We start from the raw sequence: 7,260 nt of genomic DNA on the forward strand, positions 1-7,260 counted from the left end.
GAGAACCCCGAGACACGGCCCGTGGTGCGCTCACAGCTCGGCACCCGCCGCTCTTTGTCTCCGCGGAGCTCCCTGGAGCCGCAGGAAGCGCTGGGGTGGGAGTTTGGGGAGAGGGTGCTGCGGCCTGGAAGTGCAGCAGTTTTTCCGGCAAGAAACAATTTCTGGTTTTCTTGCCATTTCGCACTGCTGTTCTTTGGCTGGACCTCACGGTAGTCACAGAATCACAGAATTGATTAGGTTGGAAAAGAGCTCTAAAAGCATCGGGTCCGACCTATGACTGAGCACCTCCATGCGAGTTAGAGCATGGCACGGAGTGCTGCACCCGGTCTGGAACACCCGCAGGGACAGTGACCCTGCCACCTCCCCGAGAACACCATTCCAAAGGGACATATCCTCGGGAAACAGGCAGTGCAGGTACTCTGTGCACCCTCAAAATAAAATTTCACAAATGCTTTGAATTGCAAAATCACTTTTAAATGCTGTTTTAGTAGCAGCTCTTCCCTACAAATTCAATTGCATGTTTTCACTAAAAAATCAAGACCCTTACTGGCTAGATAAGTTTTATGCAACTAATAAACTACATTTTCTAGGGAAATGGCAAAAGAGAACATTTTTGGGGCATGAGGAGAAGTCTAGCTTGGTCTCCAAAAAGGAATCCAAGTAAAAGAGTTCTGTTTTGTAATCCATATAATCCTTTTGGATAAGAAGTGACAGGACACACAACTCAATTGCACTGCACCCAGATCTCAAATTTATGGCAGCAGCACTCATCAAAGTGTTATTATTTGGGCTCAGTTCAATTACAGCATCCCAGAGTCCAATTTTCTCTTCTACTTTCAGATACAGTCCTGGGCCCATCAAAGTCACTGTCAGATTCCTTTTTGGTGATGGAAGGACTTCATTAATTTCCTGCTTAGTCTCAGTCCAAAGGTTAATTACTTTGGAAAGTCAGAAGGAAAATTACTTGGCACCCACAAGTTATCTTAAGCTGCAAACACTGATTCAGCTCCATTAGTTGCTGTCATCACTTTCTTTTTTCTTTTCTAGGCAAAACTTGTTTTTCCCCCTGATCTTCACCATAGTCCTTATCTTCTCAGTTTCTATTTGGGCCATTCCCAGTGTTCTTGCTGAGGCCTTGGGGGGGCTGATTCATGGTTCAGAATTACTTGGTTTTGACACTCCTTGCACTCCTTGCCTGCAAATCTGTGTATCATATTCAGTTTGCAGAGGTGTGCTGTCGACACCTGTTCATTTAGACTCCCACTGTGCCTCCCTCACCCTTCTCCCCTTCCTGCCTGCATTGTACAGCCCATGCCTCTTACTTGCAGTGAGATGCACTGAGCTCCTTTCATACAGCTCCTCCAGTTTGTCCACACAGAATTCTCACCATCACCGCTGAGGTGCTCGCAGTCCTGCTCAACTGGTCCCTTTGGAACACGCAGTCTCCACCCTGGTATCCAGGCAGGACAGTTCCATGCTGTGTAGTCACAGAGGTGAAGCATCACCCTCTGCTTTCACAGAGCTCCTGCAGCTGGGTCCCTGCTGGGCCAGAGGCCACTGAGACAAAACTGTGTTAATGACACAGATCATTCCTCCTTGAGCCCTTCCTACCCTGGGGCCTTCCCAGTCCTGTGCCTGCTCTGGTGCAAGAAATAAGCATTGTAAATGTAGGTCTTCTGATGAGGGAAGAGAATGATGCACCTGACTCTATGTTCTTAAAAAACTAATTTATTACTTTATTATACTATATGATATTTAAAAATACTATACTAAAATACAAAAAAATACTTACTAAATACAAAAAAAAAAAAAAAAGAGAACTCACGACTCTTTTCAGTCCCAACACAACCCTAATTAGCTAATGAGTTAAAACAACTCACACCAAAATCCAGCTAAGCAATCACCTGTAAGTAAACAATCTCCAAACACATTCTACGTAAACACAAGGAAAACAAATGAAATAAAAATTGTTTTGCTTTTCTCTAAAACCTCTAGCTGCTTTTCAGCTTCCCAGAAAAAAAATCCTAAACAAAAATCATGTTCAAAAAATGTGAATACCACAGCACCCTGCAGTTCCTCCAGGGATGGTGAAGGCTGGAACCAACACCAAACCTCAACTCTGGAAAAGCTTGCACCAGCAGCAAGTGGTTCAATGTGTCACCTTTCAGAGGAGGAAGTGGACATCAGCTCAAAGGATCTGAGACAGGGGATACCAAACTCTGTGCAAGAACAGCCTTTACCTCAGGGACAGGCTGGATCCATGAGTGAACAGGCACAACAGAGACCAGCCTGCCTGGCTCTCCAGCAGAAAACGTCCTGCTGTGTGTTTTTCCAAAGAGCCACATTTCAGGTAGATAAGTGTGAGGTATAAATGGAATTTGGCTTTAGCAGCTGGTTGGTGTTAACCCTGTCACTACCGTGGGGAGCACAGGGCAGCTGCCCTGAGAGAGTGCTCACTGAGCTACAGCCCCACAGAGAGAAATCCAGAAGGGAGGAAATCACGGGATTTGCTCTGAAAGAGGAGATAGCTCATGGCCGAGGTGGAGTCCCTTTGCTGGAGGAGTGGTTCTCTACAAGGACTGTGAGAGGCGAGCCCTTCCCGGGGTACACCCCAGGTTTCACCCTTCAAAGGAGGCTCTGCGGGCAGCCCGGGCTGCAGGGACACCTTGTTCCTGTCTTTTGCAACTGATTCACTAGAGGGAGAGAATTTCCATCTCCAAACCACTTCTCTTGCGCTGAGTTAGTACTTAACATCAAGAGCAGGTTGAAGAAGTCCAAGCAAGCTTTTGACAAAGATGTCATTTGCCAAACAGGGAGGGCTGGCTCCGCTCCCCGTGCGAGCAGCAATGTCAGAACATTCTGACATCTGTTCCCAGCAGATGGCACAAGAGTTTGAGCTGCTCCAGTCTCTGCTCTCGGCAGCCCGTACCTGCCCTCAGGTGTGCGGCTGCGGTACAGGAAAAATGAACCTGAGATTTGTACTGAAATAAGTGCATAAAGCTTTGTTCAGAAATTCCATGCTGACCAGTCGCTCAATTTTTGTGATTTTTTTGGTTTTGGTCTTTTGCGTTTAAAGTTGTCTCAGCTGCTGTGGGTACCAGAAGCAAACAGTTGATGGCACTGCATGATCGCTGTCCCTGCAGCTGATCTCTCCCTGCAGTCTGAGTGAGTGAAAAAACGAGGGTGTTTCACTTCCATGCTGCAGGAAAGACGCTCACAAAATGTAATCGCCACCTATTGAGTGTATTTTATTTCTTGACTATTCTGCTACTCATTTTCCCAATCTTCTGCTGTATGTATGAGAGTGTATGACCTGATGTTTCAATTGTTCTAAGCTGGATCTTCCAGATCACTAAATAGTGGATTAGGTGATGGATCCCACATGGCTGGTGTAGTGGTTTATGGCAGCTGACACAACTGACCTGCTGGAGCTGACAGCTGGGATGCCCATCAGAAGCCTCATCAGAATATTAGGAATTCCATCATTTGCCAATGCTGGTTGTGGTGTACTTTGAATAGCACATGATGGCCCTAAGAAAGGAGACTTGTAAGGAAGCAACAAGGAACATGAAAGAGCAAAACAGTATTTTTAAAATTAATATTTCTGCAATAGGAAATCTTAAAAGCCTGAAAGGGAAAATCTTCTGCAAAAAGTCTTGTATTTTCTCTGTGCATAAGCTGCTTGTGACATTACAGACTACTGTGATGAAGTTAAAACTGGAATTAGGTAAGTTAGAACTAAAATTACAACTAAACTGGGCTCAGGCATAAAAATCTTACATAGGATAGAACTATTAATAAGTTTAATTAAAGCAACATTTAAAGCAAAGAGCAGCAGGTTTTCCTCATGGTCCCTGCCAACTAAATGCTAGACTAAATAATACTTTGTTTGGGCATCTTTCAGTCCTTCCTTCTGTCCAAGGAATGCAAGGGGTTTAGTGCAGCTTCTCTATTAAATGGGATTTGGACAAAAGTCAAATGGCTGTTTTAATTTGAAGGTGTTTAAAGGTCTGAAGGTGACTTTAGAGAACTCAGTTAAGAGCATAATTGCAAAGCAACTTACAAGAAGGAACTGTGGGAGCATGAAAATATAAATGACCTAAATAGTATAAAATAGTATGATGGGAAATGTGGTTGGAACAAATGTCTTGGATGGGATAGGAATTCAGCTCCAGGAATGCAATTTTGGCAGTAGTGCCCCAAACAGAGAATGCTATTTCTGGGGAAATGCACTGAACTCTGGGTCATGAATTAAACTCAGGTAATTTATGTTCTGCTCATAAAAAGTGGCAGTGCAAAAAAACAAGGAGAAATGGAATGGAATATATTGCTGTAAATTTTGTAACTGCTGGGACCTGGAGAGTCAGTGTGTACTTCTGATGCCAGGTAATGCCTAAGAAAAATTCAAGCCAAGGAACACATAGCAAACCCTTCAAAGCTGCCAACTCAGTGACCCTGAGGAAATCCAGTTTCAAAGCAGCATGTGAAGAGAGGTTTGAAGAGGTGACTTCCCAAACCCTGAACTTTATTTATTAGCTGTTTCTGACAAGCTCTAAAGAAAGGCAAACGTCTTGATATTTTGAAATTTCATGGCATGTGTGCATTTTCATAGGAAACTCTGATCTTTAGGAAATACCAATATTATTCCATTTCCTGATTTCTCATTCTTTTCTCTCTTGGTATTTAATACCAGTCTGCTGTGTAGAACTTCCAAGCCAGTGTCTCTTCCAAGACTTGGCTGCCTGGGTCCCACAGAGCTCCAGCTTCCTCACAACCAGCTATCTTCCAGGTGCCTTTGAAGTGGGATTTCTGCTAGAAAAGCAGCTATGGGAGAAATAACCCTCCCTGTGGTAATGACAGGTAGGTCTGCTAAGGTTTTGATGCTTCACTCCTCTCCATGTGCAGATCAGCTGGAATTCTTTATGGGGAGATGCATCCCTCCACTTGGCAGAGGGATGGGTCCCTTTGGGATTTGGTGAGATCAGCTTGGACAAGTCCAGGCCCCTTATGGAAAATTGGGAGAAAAATCTCCTTTATACACAGAGTGGTGGAGCTCCTTCTTTGGTATAATGCATAGGGGAGTCTGGCATGATGTTTTCTCTGGATGTCTCTGGGGAAAGGCAGCTTCTCTCCCAGCAATATGTATCTGTTTCAGGCCATACTTCAAAGTCCAGCCTGGGTTTTTGCTGTTTGCTTTTCTCCTTTTAAATGGGAACCATCCAAAGGGCTAAAATTCTGAAGTTTAAAGAACTAAACAAGCTGCCTGGAGCTCCAAAGTGTTTCTTTATAATTAGTATAAATGCATTAAATATTTAACCTTCATCTTGTGAAAACCCTGAGTTTTAAAAAAGAATTTACAGCACAGGGTGGAGTTTTATCTGCTCCTAAATAGGCCAGCAATTTCCTTCTTTCCATTTCTGCCCCAAATCTCAAATTCCAGAGTGCAATGAATCAATTGCAGAGGAGGAGATGACTGTTCATCCACCTCCCTATGCAATTGACTCTCAAAAACTTGATTTTTCTCAGACGAGTCAGGGTGAGAGTTCTGAAGTAGCACAACTCCAGCTGGATATCTGTTCTTTATTCTGGCTTGTGGTTCAAGGTGTCTTTTTCTTAATAAGCACCTACCACTAGACTGTTAATAGTTTAACAGTCCACAGCTTCCAAGGAAATGCTTGCCAGCAGTCAGAGCTGGAAAATAGCTCAGAGAATGGCATAGGCCTGATAAAAGGATTAATAAATCATAGCCCTGAGAGCTGTGAGTTCAGTTTTGTCTGACACTGGCTCCACGGATTATTTTGTGCATTCAGTGCTCTTAATTGCTTTTTCTCCCCGGAAGTTTGTGTGCAGCTCTGGGATAGATTTGGAGAGTTTTCCCCAAAAAAACTGAACTAGATTTCTTCCTAAATTATGTTTAAACTCTGGTCCTTACAGTAGACACTTGAATTTGAGCTGTACTGAGGGGGCTGAAAAACAGAGAGGGGAAGGAGTGACACGTCTTCTCATGGCAAAAGTAGAATATTTTTGCAGAATAAAACTGCCAACCATTTCAACCTAGCTCTGCTATTCCACTTTTACTGGAATTGTTCCGTCTGTTTCTCTGAAAATGAAAGTCTGTTTCTACTCCTGCCACCTGCTATTTCCATATGAAAAAGCTGTTTGGTTATAATGAAGGTACCGTTTCTCCCAAGGGCGAAGTAAGGACATTTCATCACACTGCTCTTCCTGAAATTTCACTAACCAGATTCAATATGTTACTAGATTTGATCTACTTTTCCACAAAGCTTAAAGCCTTTAAGGGAAACCTCAAGTTCTCTGTGAGTATTTACAAAACAAAATGTCATTTCCCTGCTGAACTGTAAGACAGTCTGATCTGGCAAAACAAAAAAGAGAATCCAAAACCAAGATTCAATTTAGCTTTGAGACTTACCCAGTGACAAGCTTTTGGAAATCACAATGATTTTCAAGCACAGAGCATATTTTTATCCCAGGCAGAAGTCAACAACAGCGAAAACAAAAAGTTCCTTCATGATGACCTCGATGTGAGCAGTGGGGGCAGTTGAGATGGCCAGAATTTGGGTTCCTGAGCAAGTCAGCATTTTGCAGATTCATTTGTGTTTTTAAGAATCTGTTTAAACTGTCCCTTGACTCCAGGAGAAACTCTCCTAATGAGTCACTTTTGACATACACCTTTTAATGAACCCTTTGACATCATGAGCATTGTTCTCCTGCTTTCCAGGAACAGAGCAAGAAAACAGTCTGAAGGCTGATACTGGGCCACCTGAGTTTCCTCAGCAGGATTCCTGGAAAAGAATCATGGAAAATTGATCCTGCTCTTAACATTTGTACAGCTGACTCAGTATCTAACCCATGACAGAGTGTACTCTGGAGTACGTGACACCCAGGAGTTGATAACAAAATTCGTTTGATCTTGCAGACCTGGATTCACTGCAGGAGATTCCCAAATGGCTGATAAAAGCTGTGGCAAGGGAAAGAGCAAGGGGTCTGCCCTGGGCCATTTGCTGCACTTCACTGTGCCTCAAGTCACCTTTTCAGAGCAGTGCAGACACAAGTATGAATCAGAAAAGATTGCACAGTTACAAAGCTCTTTTCAGCCCCGTATCCTTTTTCCTGGTAACCTGGCAATCCCCTGGGCTGAGACACACTCTCTGCTTTGTCCAGGGTTAGTAGGTATCATCAGGGATGGAAAGGTACAGGCTGCATTGAAGACTGAAGACATAGCTGAATTTTTTCTCAAAT

Source organism: Haemorhous mexicanus, chromosome 18 (assembly GCF_027477595.1).
Source record: "Haemorhous mexicanus isolate bHaeMex1 chromosome 18, bHaeMex1.pri, whole genome shotgun sequence".
In the NCBI taxonomy this organism is placed as follows: Eukaryota; Metazoa; Chordata; class Aves; order Passeriformes; family Fringillidae; genus Haemorhous; species Haemorhous mexicanus.